The 13,682-nt window shown below is 42.5% G+C and overlaps 1 protein-coding gene across 4 annotated transcripts in view; it reads left to right on the top strand.

The window, feature by feature from the left end:
• Positions 1-13,682, top strand: part of SLC16A7 (solute carrier family 16 member 7) — a 148,123-nt gene that overhangs the window by 49,634 nt on the left and 84,807 nt on the right. The window contains exon 1 of one of the 4 annotated variants that reach the window (XM_073327959.1): positions 1,622-1,680. The exons of the other annotated variants lie outside the window; for them this stretch is intronic. The gene's annotated coding sequence lies outside the window, so the exon portion shown is untranslated. Of the gene's footprint in view, positions 1-1,621; positions 1,681-13,682 lie in introns of those variants that run through there. 4 annotated transcript variants of the gene reach the window in all.

Below are 13,682 nucleotides of genomic sequence, written 5' to 3'. Positions count from 1 at the left end.
TCTCCCACAATTTCTTTGCTGAATTCAGCATGTTAAACTTCTATGCCTTCCAACATTCCTTTATTGTTTTCTTCATTTCTCCCTCTCCCGCAAGCACATGGTCTTTCACGTTCATAACTAAAATCACTGTACTTATTTAAACACATATATGGCTCCAGACCTAAGTTCCCTGTAAGCTGCGTGGCTGCGCAGCAGCCCATTTAGCTCCACACATGCGCTCAGGGAACTTGCCCAGCTGGGACCTGCCACGGCTGGGGGAGGGGCACCCCTTCTCCAGCCCAGCCCCCAACCTGCCGCGGCCAGGGGAGGAGTGGCCTGAACCCAGCCCCGCCCTGGACCTACTGCAGCTGTGGCGCCCCTCCTCTGGCCCCAACTCAGCCCCAGACCTGCTGCGGCCGGGGGTGGGGTGCCTATCCCGCAGCCCCAGCCTTGAAACTGCTGCGGCGGGGAGAGGAGACTCTCCCCCACAGCCCAGGTGCTGCTGCGGGTAGAGAGAGCTGGGGAGTCCTCTCTCCCTGCCACAGCCCCGGAGCACCCTCCTGCACCCCAAACCCCCGGCCCCACCCCGGAGCCCACATCCCCAGCCGAAGCCCTCACCCCCTGCACCACACTTTGCCCCAGCCCTGAGCCCCTCATCCCCAGCATCACCCCAGAGCCCTCACTCCCCCACACCCCAAACCTCTGCCCCAGCCCTGAACCCCTCATCCCTGGACCCTCCCCAGAGCCTGCACCCCAGCCAGAGTCCTCACATCCCTGCACCCCAACCCTCTGCTCCAGCCCTGAGCCCCCTCCCACACTCCGAACCCCTCCCCCCCGACAAATGTTGTTATGTGAACCAATATGAAAATGATGTGTCACACATCACTTCCATATTGGTGCACATAACAAAATTCATTCCACACATGTGTGGAACAAATTAGAGGGAACACTGCTCCAGACATGAAAATACAGTATTTTTGCTTCTTGGAAATTTCAGGAGACATCCAATTTTGCCTCCCTCTCACCAATCCTATCATCTTTGTGCATGGAAGGTAAGATTCCAATCACTCTTATATCACTGTAAAGGAGGAGGAACTCCACTGAAGATAATGGTATTACAATAATATGAGATAAGAATAAGATCTAAATTCCATTCTAGTCCAAACCTTGTTTTTCAAAACCTGCATTAAAGTGCTAGCCTCCTTTTCTGACAACTTCCAACTGACTGAAAATTTACATTTATTTCATTTTCTTTACAGTAGGAGTTTTAATGTTCCCTGGTAGTTTCAGAAACTGTAATAGAAATCCTTTTACAAAACACCAATAGGCCCGAGAGTTAAAGTTCTGTGAAACAATTATAAATCAAGTCTTTCCTTATAACTTCTGTCATCTGTGACTTTCACACAGTATCTCTGAATGCCCTATTCAGTTGCTATAACAACATCTGTTGTTGGAAACTTAAAGTTGTATTTGTCACATGCATACCACCTGAATGGAAGTAGGAAAATTATACGTTAGCTTTGACATAGTATCACATGACATGCTTAATTTATCTGGATGTAACTGGCTGAGAGTGGTTCAGCCTGTTACTCAGCTGGCATAAATTTACTTCCTTGTTGGCTTTGTGGACCATTAGTCATTAATTTTAAGTAGTAGCAAAGTGCTTTGCAGTTTGATTACAGGAGGAACTAATTGTGTAAGGTATGGGATTATTTACAATGGAAAATAAATTAAAATGAAAGTGTAGATGTTTTTAAAATTCTTTTTGGCTTCATTTCTAATGTTTGTCACTGTAATTTAGTAATATCTTTGTTGTTGGGACATCTTTCAAAACATGTTATGCAATATGTATGAAATATTACAGGAGTTTTCAGAATTCCTTCAGAGCTGGAAATTTGAGCTTAAAGGAAAACTCTTCAAATTGTAAAATATAATTCATGATGCTGGCTATCAAATAGTTTGGGTGCATATTTATGTAGTTTGTAACACTGATTGAGCTCATATGTTTCTCTATAAAATATGAAACCATTCTTGAAATCACTGTTCATGTTATTAACAAAGAGTCTGCTCCTGCTCCAGTTTAAATCAATGGAATTTTTCCTTTGGCTTCAATGAGAACTGGACTGGATCATAAACTTGGAAGATGTATATGTAGTAAATATTTAAGGTTTTGTTTTCTTCATTTCTCTAGGCTGAGCCAACTGATTACTGTCAGTGATCAGACATTGTTCTGTAGCACTTTCCTTAAATACCCTTGTAAAAGCACATTTTTCTTCAGGTATTTAGATATTAATTTATTCACAGGTTAGAAAGGATCATTAAGGGAAGAAAATTGTTTTGCATTTTTAGTGGTACCTAAAAAATTTAAATTTTAATTAAGAAACAAATGGTAGTATATTCCAAGAATAAAACTTTACAGTACCACAAGGTTTTGAAATATCTGTGAAAGAATGCTTCCATTGCTGCTTTGTTAATTCTGCATTAATTTATAACTACTGAATGAAAACCTCCAGCCTCATCAATTAAGAAAACTACAAATAGTTTGAATTGGTTTATCTTCAAAATGTTACTCAGTAGCATAAGATGTTATTTACTACTTACATCATGGCAAAACCCAAGGGCCACAGTTAGAATCAGGAGTCCAAGGTGCTGGGAGCTGTACAGACATAAAATAAGAGTGTCTCTGTTCTGGTCTGTGCTTCTAATATAAATAGATGGAGACTTAAACTCCAAGTGCTACATTTTCAAAAGGTTTCTAATCCAGTCTCCATTTCTGTGTGTGCAACTTTGTATGTTCAGTTTTTGTTCACTGTCTTGCACACACAAGGCCTGATGCTTCATTTTCCTCCACCTTATGATTTACACCTGTGGGAGAAATTACTATTGAGCTGATGTGGTGTTTAGATGTTGCTTGTAATTATTAGAATTGGGAGCACTGGCTGTTGGGAGTCTGAAAGGATAGGAAACAGGAAGGAGGGGGAGGAGTTGAGAGGCTGGGAAAAAACTACAGAGGGTGCAGCAGCAGCTTGGTAAAGAGGTTTCCACTTTGAAAATAAAGTCCTGTTGAAGCTTGTTAGTACCTTGCCTGGTTGATTCAACATTTTGGCGACGAGGATGGATCTTCTGCCTCTGAACCCACCTGCACCCTTTCTGCAAAGCCCTGGTGAGCCTCCAATTATTTTTACTACCTGGATCCATATGTTTGAGACTTATCTGCTTGCAATCACTGCTACAGAGATTTCTGAAGTAAGAAAGCGTGCTCTGCTAATCCACTGCCTTGGAGCAGAAGGGCAGCGTATATTTTACACTTTTCCCCTTGCAGATGATTAATGCAGTGAGTGCAGTCTCATATTTAAGAAATTTTTTGTGCCAAAAGTGAATGTAGTAGCTAATCGCTACAGATTTCACCAGCGTGAGCAGAAACCAGGGGAAACTATAATGCAGTATATTGCTTCCCTGAGGAGTCTGATTGTAATTTGTGACCAGCTCATTGAGAAAACAACCATGCTTCGTGTAAGAGAATGGTTACTTCTAGAACCACAACATACACTAGAAGAAGCAGTAACCATTGCTACTCAGATTGAGTCAGCTACAGGTGAAGCTAAAATAATGAGCATGGATACAGGAGGCACAGTCCAAGCTGTGACTCCTTTGCAGAAAAGTTCACTTCCACTGCAGACACACAATTGCAAGAGGAAAACGAATGAAAAACCACCGAATCAGCAAATTCAAAATACAGTAAAAGCATGTTTTCACTGTGGATCCCCACAATACCTTGCAAGCAACACAGGATTTCCGGCAAAAGTAGCTCAGTGCAATCATTGCAAAAAGATTGGACATTTTGCTAAAGTATGTCACAGTAGCCAGTTCAATCATCAGGTGCATGCAGTTACAATACCAGATGTTACTGTGCTGAGCGTGGGCAAAATCACAACTGCACATATTCCAGAACAGATAAAGTGCACTGTAAACGTTTCAGCCATACCCTCAGGCAAACCACACTCTATTCAGCTAATGTTGGACACTGACTCAGCACTATCTATACTACCTGATTCCATCTATCTGCATTACTTTAAAGATGTGCCTCTTACTGAACCCAAACTTCACTTGGTGTGCTATTTGAAAAACCATATTCCAGGACATGGCTGCCTGCCAGTAATAGTTACTTTTGGTGATTGCTGCATAAATGCAGAGTTCTACATTGTCCACAAAAGCACTCCTATCATTTGCAGAGATTTATTGGCTGCTTTAAATCTCAGGGTAGTTAATGGACGGATTGATCTTTCTCAGCAAAGCACTTCTTTGGTACACACACCAGTTTCAGCTGGGACCCAACACCAGCTTGAGGAGTAACTTGGCTGTGCTTATGGGTTTCTGCATAAAGTTAAAATGCGGAATAATGTGATGCCTGTACGACAGAAGTTACGGCACTTACCATTTTCAGTCAGGGAAGCTGTTTGAGAGGAACTTAGAAAACTTGTTCAAAAGGACATTATTGAGGAGATCGACTCCTCGGAATGGGTTTCACCTATAGTAGTGATGCAGAAGAAGGGTGGAGGCATTCGCCTTTGTGTGGACTTAAGGGATCCAAATAAAGCTATTGTGATTGACAGCCATCCTCTTCCTCAAATAGAAGAAGTATTTGCAGAACTCCGGGGAGCAAAGTTGTTTTCTATTCGTGATTTGCAGAGGGCATACCACCAGGTTATGTTGCATGAAGATAGCAGAGACCTCACAGCATTTATTATACATGAGAGACTATTTAGTTTTATACATGTTCCATACGGTCTCTCATTTCAAAAAAATGTCATTGATTCTGAAGAATCAACATGGAGTTCGGTGCTATCTGGATGATATTATTATGTTTGGAAATACTTCTGAGGAGCATGATAATAACCTGCAGTCTGTACTAAACTGCATCAGCACAGCAGGCCTCCAGCTCAATAGGTCCTAATGCAAATTTAGACAAACTGAACTCTCGTCTCTGGGGCATACAATTTCACAGGCTGGACTAAAACCTGATCCAGATCATATCCTGGCAATTTCAAATGCTCCTCCTCCAACAGATTTGCAAACCTTACATTCCTTCTTCAGCCTTACCTCCTGGTATGCAAAATTCATTCCCAATTATGCTTCTGTCATTGAACCATTACAAGAATTACTACGGAGAAGTTCAACCTTAGTGTGGACAATGGATGCACAAGCTAGTTTTGAAACGGTGAAAGACTTGATTGTACATAGTCCAGTTCTTGCACTGTTCAGTCCTGCATTGCCCACAATTGTAACTACTGATGCTTCTGATTATGGACTTGGAGCTGTCCTCACACAACTGCATGAGAACAACACAGAGAGGACTGTTGCATTTGCTTCAAGGACACTAAGTACTGCTGAGAGAAAATATTCTACAGTCGAAAAAGAAGCACTTGCTTGTGTCTGGGCTACTGAAAAATGGAGAACTTACCAGTGGGGCCTCATGTTCAAGTTGCGCACAGACCACAGCCCTTTGACGACGTTGCACACAACTAAAGGACTGGGAAGAGCAGGATACCATATTGCTCAATGGTCTGCAAGATTACTCTCTTTCAATTATGAAGTGGAATATAAGCCTGGAAACCAAAATGTGATCACTGATTGCCTTTCTTGCCTGCCTTTGCCTTCACCAGATGGTCCACTGGAGGATGAGGATGTACTGGTTGCGCTTATTACACGCACTCTCACTGCAGTTACAAGAGAACAATTTCAAGCTGCTTGTTCAGCGTGTCCAATTCAACAAACTGCAGGAATTTCTGACAAAGAGATGGCCCAATCACCCTAAAAACCTTGACCTAGTTTTGCTGCCTTATTTTAGAGTTTGGGATGAACTTTCTTTGTTTGATGGCTGTGTGCTATGCGGTACACACCGGCTTCTTGTACCAGAAAAATTACAGTCAAAACTCATACACCTGGCACACGATACTCATCAAGGAATTGTCCGAACTAAACAATGACTATGGGATCTGTATTGGTGGCCAGGGATGGACTCTCAAACTGAAGCACTCATAAAATCCTGTGTCACTTGCCAAATGCATGATAAGACAGCAGTGACATGTACCCCTCCATTACAGCCTGTTCCTCTTCCTGAATCTGCATGGGGAAAAAGTGGTGATTGACATTGTAGGACCCTTTGATACTGCTCCAAGTGACTGCCATTATGCCATCACTTTAATAGACTATTTCAGTAAATGGCCTGAGGTAGCGTTTACATCACAAATCTCTTCTGCTACAGTAATTAAGTTCCTCTCTTCAGTTTTTAGCAGGCCAGGTAACGCCAAAGAACTGGTTTCAGATAATGGTAGTCAACTTACTTCCCTGGAGTTTGAAACTTTTCTAGCACAGAGGAACATTTTACACATAAGGTCATCCCTATATTACCCTCAAGTCAATGGGGAAATCGAACGGTTTAACAGAAATTTGAAAGAGTTGCAAACGGCTAAACTGGAAGGGCGATTGTGGATACCCTTCATTACTGATTTCTTGCAAGCATACCGGGCTACACAACATGCCACAACGTAAAGATCACCCACAGAGTTACTGCATGGGAAACAGATGAATACTAAACTGAACATTGCTGGATTGTTAAAGGCACGACCTGATGCCCCAGCTGAGGATGATGTGAGAAAACCAGTTGAACAGAACAAGCAAAGTCTAAAGCTTTCACAGACAAGCGGTGGGGTGCTAAGGAACCAAAGTTTGAGTGTGGTTCCTTTGTTAGAATACGAAAACCTGGAATTTTACGCAAAGGGGACCATAAATTCACAGCTCCTCTTAAAATCATAGAGAAGAAGGGACCTTACCCCTATCGACTTGCTGATGGGCAGGTATGGAACGCTTCTTATCTTGCAACTGCCTATGCACCAAGAGGAGATTATGCCAACACCCAGTCTGCATTGGATGACTACACAGTAGTACCAACACAACAAGACATTGCACTGGAACCGGGGCTTGAGAGACAAGCTGTCAGACCCAGACAACCACCTGTCTGGACTAGAGACTGTTATGTAGTATCTACAGTGTTTTTAGTGTAATATTTCTGCCAACAGTATAGTGTCTTGTTTCATATTTGTTCCCGTGGTTAGAATAATGTTTATTTTAAGTGGGAGAGTTTCTTAAAAGAGGAGGGAATGTGGTGTTTACATGTTGCTTGTAATTATTAGAATTGGGAGCACTGGCTGTTGGGAGTCTGAAAGGACAGGAAACAGGAAGGAGCAGGGAAGCGTTGCGAGGCTGGGAGAAAGCTACATATGGTGCAGCAGCAGCTTGGTAAAGAGGTTTCCACTTTGAAAATAAAGTCCTGTTGAAGCTTGTGAGTACCTTGCCTGGTTGATACAACACCTGACCCCTTCCCATTCTGTGGCACAATCTATGCAACATATGCATGAGCTGTAACGCAAGAGGCCTACGGCATGTATCCTGTAAGACTTGGCTTAAGCTAAAAGCATTTACGTATGCTGGGCTGTGGCACTTGACCCAGATAATGGACTAGGCCAATCTCTAACTAGAAAAGAACCAAAGGGCCTCTGGAAGAGTTGCTAGCCATCCATTATATGTGCTCTCCACCCTGCAAAAGTCCGTAGTCAAAATGCTGCCACAGCAAACCGCAGATCTTGATAATAACAAGGTGTGTCAGCACAGTGCTAATTTTGAAACTGTCTTTCTGTTATCTGCTTATAAGGCTTTATTAATAGTGCTTAAGTGGTGAAAAATAACTAATAAGGAAATGTATCATTTGGCTTGGATTTGGACCTATATAAGACTGGTATTATAGGAGCAGGGTAGAGAGAGACCAGGGTGGCACCTGCGCATGACCATCTTGGTCTCCCTCTCCCTGCATGCTTGTATCTAATAAAAGGCCTCAGGCTCTTTGAACCAAACAGATGGTGTGTCTCATTTTCCACAACACACCTGTGCAAAATACATGCAGAGCAGGTCAGAGTCAGAGCATAGATGCTCAACAAGTTGATTTCACAAAAACAGAATTCTGAAATATCAGTAATCAGTTTTGAAAATCATGGCCTGTGAGTCCTGGTTCAGTGCTTAAACAACAACATCATTCTTCCTTTCTAGACCAATCCTCCTCTTTATTTTTTATGATATTACTCAAAAATTTAGTGTGCCCAAATAAAGGCCAAGTTTTGAAAATTCATCCATGGTGGGTTTTTTTTAAGACTCCATTTCCTCTATCCATTACCTAAGTAGTTGTTAATTCACCTTCCCCCATCCACTACATCTTCTTCCATTATTCTGATGTTATCATTATCATTTTATATCACTTTGGGCCTATGAACCATACTAAAAATGGGGTGGGGGAAAACCTCTCACATTTAGCTGTTTGTAACTACAACTAAGAAGGTCTATGAATAGTTTTGTATAGTTTGTCAGCAATCAAGAACCCTTGATTTTTCTACCTTTGGAACATGGACTACTTTAAATTAGAGAGGGGAAACAAAGTTTGGGGGAGATTATGCAGCTCCTTGAGTGCTACATATAAATAGCTTTTTTGCCCCTGCTAAGTAATTTGTTCCAGAAGGTGAGCTGTTGCTATAAGATAAATGCCCTTTTGGCTGCTCAGTTTTCTGCATTGTTTCTGATCCCTACAGTATCTACAATGATCTTACTTTCTAGCTCTATTTACAGTAAGGGGAAACTTGGGTGGGACCAAGCCCATGAGACTGCGTATTTTGCAGGAAACAGTGAATCTCACATAGCAATGAGGGGACTGTAGCAATGAGCTCTTGGTGTGTGCTGAATACCTAGACAAGAAGTTAAGGGTTTGGGAGGCTATGAAAGGGAATTTAAATGATGTAAAAGTTTTCAAGAATCATAACCCTACAAGAGAATAAAAGCTCTGCTTCTAAGGTGAAATTTCTGTGCAATTCTTTATTGATGAAGAGCTATAAAATATAATCCAGCAGTTTGTCCTAGAACTATTTATTGCCCTTTCCAAAATTTGTTGGATGATTTCACAGTTGAAAATTGTTATATGCTCCAGTTCTTTTCCAGAAACATTTTGCACTCTGCACTGCTTAGTTTGAGGAGAGAATGGAGATTGGAAGAACTGAGGGATGACCCCATCTATATCCATACAGGGCTTTAAAAAATAATAGAATAAAAAGATTATTTTATACTACAGTTCCATATTTGCAACTGCATATTCTATTGGACCTTTCCGACTCTCACTAGAGTTAATGAAAGTACTTCCATTGATTTCAATGGGCATTGGATGAGGCTCAATAGGCTGCAGCCAATCTGAACAGGTCAACAGTTTCTTCCTGAAATACAAAGAAAAAACATATATTTTCAGCAAATTTCAAAATATGATTTAGGTCTTCCCCCCCCTTTTCAGCTTCATGAAAAATGAATAACACTATCTATTATTCCTTGAGAGACTCAGAACGTTTCCTGTGGAACTGTTAAAGTTTTCAAGGATTTCTGGTTGCTTGTCACAGATTATTATCATCATGCTGAGGACTAGTTATGAATGTTTTTTATAAAAAAATTCTCTGAATGCTATATATTGTACACTAACAAAAGAAGCCTACCCTGGCTTCACTGATTTCTGTGAAAAATATAGAATTAGGCTTTCTCTGAGTGAACAAAAGCGAACAAACAACAAAAGCCAAAGAAGCCATAAGCTAAGTGAGAAGTAAGAATCAGAAAGGTGAAAGTTGATTGCCTATTTTGTAACAAGTGTACAGGTTTAACATGAATCAGCCTAGACTTTCTTGCATAAACAACTCTCCTTTCCCTACTCTTGCTTGATTGACACAGAACATAAGTGCATGCAGGGTCAATGAGGGTGAACCAAGGCTCTGGTCACAAGGATACAAAGGTGACCTTGCTGTACTATGATATCAGATATTTTATCTGAATCCTCAATCGAGTCCTCTAGCTGTATCCTTGAGAGAGCTAGCATAGATATTAAAATACTGGAAACATGAAGGACATAGGTTAAATAAGAAGTGTGTGACAAGTTCAGTGGACTGAGTGAATGACAAAATTCAATCAAAGCTTCAAGAAATGTTTATGTACACAGCAGTCTGATGTATCAGTGAAATAAATGTATTGCTTTCCTGTGTTGTCTGTTGCAACTATTCTGATTTTTTCATTATGAACAAATTCTGTTTTGACACTGTTCCCCTATCTATTTAACAGGCATATATACATACTGCAAAATACAGACAAACATTAATTGGGCTTGTGCAGAATTCTTTTTGTTGTTTATCTCCGCTAAGCAATGTAAAACAACACTACTCCAGATATGTCACAGGCTTTGATTTCATCTGTAAAGCCCTACCTGTTTTGCGTCCTGAACCCTGGCTGACTTACAACCCACCTCTCTGTTTCTGGTCGTTTGCAGCACTTAAAACAGAGGTGGGCAAACTACAGCCACCAGGCCACATCCGGCCCGCGGAACCATCCTGTCCGGCCCCTGAGCTATTTCCCCTCCCCCTGCAGCCTCAGCTTATTGCGCCGCTGGCACAATGCTCTGGGCGGCGGAGCAGCGAGCTCCTGAGGCAGCGCAGCTGCAGAGCTCGGCCTGACTCGGTGCTGCGCAACGTGGCTGCCTGTCCTAGTGCAGCTGCACTGCCTGCCACCGGAGCTCCAGGCAGCATGGTAAGGGGGCAGGGGGCGGGGGTTGGATAGCATGCAGGGAAGTTCGGGGTGGTGGTCAGGGGCTGGGGGTGTGGATAGGGGTTGGGGCGGTCAGAGGGTGGGGAACAGGGGGATTGAATGGGAGCAGGGGTCCCGGGGGGGCAGTGAGGAAGGAGAGGAGGGGTTGGATGGGGTGACGGGGGGTGGGCAGGGGTTCCGGTGGTGGTCAGGGGACAGGGAGTGGGGGGGTGGATGGGACAGGGGTTCCAGGGGGGGCAGTCAGGAAGGAGGGGGGGTTGGATGGGGTGGCGGGGGGCAGTTAGGGGGCAGGGTGTCAGGGGGCAGTCAGGGAGAAGGGATAGTTGGATGGAGCACGGGTCCCCGAGGGGCAGTTAGGAAGGAGAGGTGCGGGCTGGATGGGGTGGGGGATTCAGGGGAGGTCAGTAGACAGAAAGCAGTGTGGGTGGATGGGGCAGGAGTCCCCGTGGGGCTGTCGGGGAACGGGGGGGATGGTTGGGGGGGCAGGAGTCCTGGGGAGGGCCGTCAGGGGATGAGAAGCGGGGGGAGGGTCAATTAGGGGGCGGGGGCCAGGCCGTGCCTGGCTGTTTGGGGAGGCACAGCCTCCCCTTACCGGCCCTCCATACAATTTCAGAAACCCAATGCGGTCCTCAGGCCAAAAAGTTTGCCCGTCCCTGACTTAAAATCAGCTGAGCTACGTGTGCATCCTGGACTCGAACTCTGGGGGACTAGATGCAGGGCATTCTTGGTACCAGGCCCTTGGTATTGGAATCTGCTTTCTGTGTTGGTTTCTTGAATACCTAATTTGTTGACCTTCAGAATATAATTGAAAGCTCATCAGTTGACTTCCATTAGGGAAATACAGTGGGATGAATTTTACAGAGGTGGTTGCTTCCCATTATCAAGGTTGCTACTAGGCTGCCCTCCACTTTGGTTTGGAAAATGTAATTAGCCTGGAAATGGTCAGATTTATTTTGAAGACACGGGAGACTATTTTTGCAAAGCCTGAAGAATTTGCTTTAATCATTTATGAGCTAGATCCTTAAAAATTCTCATGATCTGAAATGTTGCTTTGCCTAATGTTTGTCTCATTCTGTAGCTCAAAATGGCTTGTTACTGTTCCCCCTTTGAAATTTCCACATACATACATCTTGAAAACCTGTGTCCTGGACCAAAACTGAAGAAAATAAATTACCATTAAACCAAGTTATTAATTTAATTTCCTTTGGATAGTTTTAGGCTCAATCCTGTTCCCACTGATTTCAGTGGAAGTTTTTTGCTGTTTACTTTAGTGAGAGAAGTCTTGGACACTATGGCCTAAACTTTCAAAAACATGAAATCAGTTTTGTAGTCTCACTTTTTGAGTCCCCAGCATAAAATAACTACAATTTGATATCTTCTTATTTCTAGGTTTAAGTCATATTGAATTTGTTCTGAAAACATTGAATAAACTAAATATTTCTTTTGAAATTAAGCCTTCAAAATAACTCTTTGAAAGTTTTGTGCAGAGCCTAGGCTTTCTTGTGTCTCTTTATCAGCCCAGTGAAACCCCATTATATCACAACACTCAAAACACGAATAGATTTTACTGACTATCCCCAGGCAGTCTTACTGTCAGTTTTTAATCTTTATACAGTACGAGAGTGATAAGCACTTCAAAAATGCAGATAGATTAGATAGATTTTGACATTGGCTTGTGCAAGACTCAGTTTTCAAGGGCAGAAATAACAAAATGTTTAAGGATTTTCTATTGAAAAACTAGACACAATTCTCCATCACTGAAAATGGATAGAGAAAAGAAAAAGCCAATAGGGAATATATTCCGCAATAGCCCCCCTCATCAGTGATTTATTTCAGTGGCCAAACAAAGATACCAGAGTTGGTACTTATCTAAAATTCATTCTCTTTGAGAGCTTTTCATGACCCTTGAAAACATGCTGGGGTGATATTTTCTTTGTAGACGGTGCATTTTCACTGACAGATTCTTTCTACAATTTCCAAATAGCTAAAGGAATATGGATTTTGTTGTATAGCCATTATTAGTTTGGTCAGCTCAGCTCATCCCTTTAATTTAAAGAGAGGGTGACCCCGTATTCATACCACATCAAATAACTTTATCTTTATTTACCTATGTAATAGATAACGACAAAAACAGCCTAGGGGAATTCAGAAACAATCAAAATGATCCCAAAAAATTGTTTAAAAAACCTAGTTAAGGTTGCTAGATGATTACAATAAACTCAATTATCTACGTACTTTTATTTATTTGGATTTAAATAATAACTCTAAAGATGCCTATCCAAGGCCCACAGGACACTAACATTATACGTAAATCTCAACAGAATTAAAACAATCAATTCAACAGGACTTCAGCCAGCCAGCTACAGAAGCTCCTTTACACCTGTTCATCAATATGGGATATATACCTTCAGCACTCTCCAGAACCCAGCTCAAGTTTATTTTTGGAGAATGCCTGCAAGGTCACCACATTTGGGCTATTTCAGATATGGTGAGCAAATTCCAGGGTCTCAGAGCTGTCACACACAATGCCCTGCCAGTCACTTCCTCTCTTTTATAACAAAGAGGATCTATCTCGATCATTCTTGCTGACTGTAGCTGTGGCAGTTTGGCATGGGGAGAGAGGCAACCCCTCACATAAGACAATCCCAGGCCCTTTAGGGCGCTATAGGTCATAACGAACACCTGGAATTCCACTGGAGACGAGTGGGCAATCTAGGTGGCTCCTAAGTTGTGAAAACTAGTAACTGATGGCAAACACACTCTCAATCAAAGGGGCTGATATTACCACCACCATTTCCTCAAGCTGCTTGCCCCACCCCTCAACCATCATCTCAGTCTCATGTGCATTGAGCTTCAGCCAGCTTACTGTCATCTATGACCATATGACCCCCATGTTTATAGTATGTGAGCACTTTGAGCATTAATAGATTTAGCCTCACAACCCCCTAAATGATGATGAAGTAGTACTACACCAGGGGTTCTCAAACTGGGGGTCGGGACCACTCAGGGGGTCGCTAGGTTATTACATGGGG

Source organism: Lepidochelys kempii, chromosome 1 (genome assembly GCF_965140285.1).
Source record: "Lepidochelys kempii isolate rLepKem1 chromosome 1, rLepKem1.hap1, whole genome shotgun sequence".
Lineage (NCBI taxonomy): Eukaryota > Metazoa > Chordata > Testudines > Cheloniidae > Lepidochelys > Lepidochelys kempii.
Note: the sequence above shows the minus strand (reverse complement) of the source record. Positions and strands in the feature narration are given on the sequence as shown.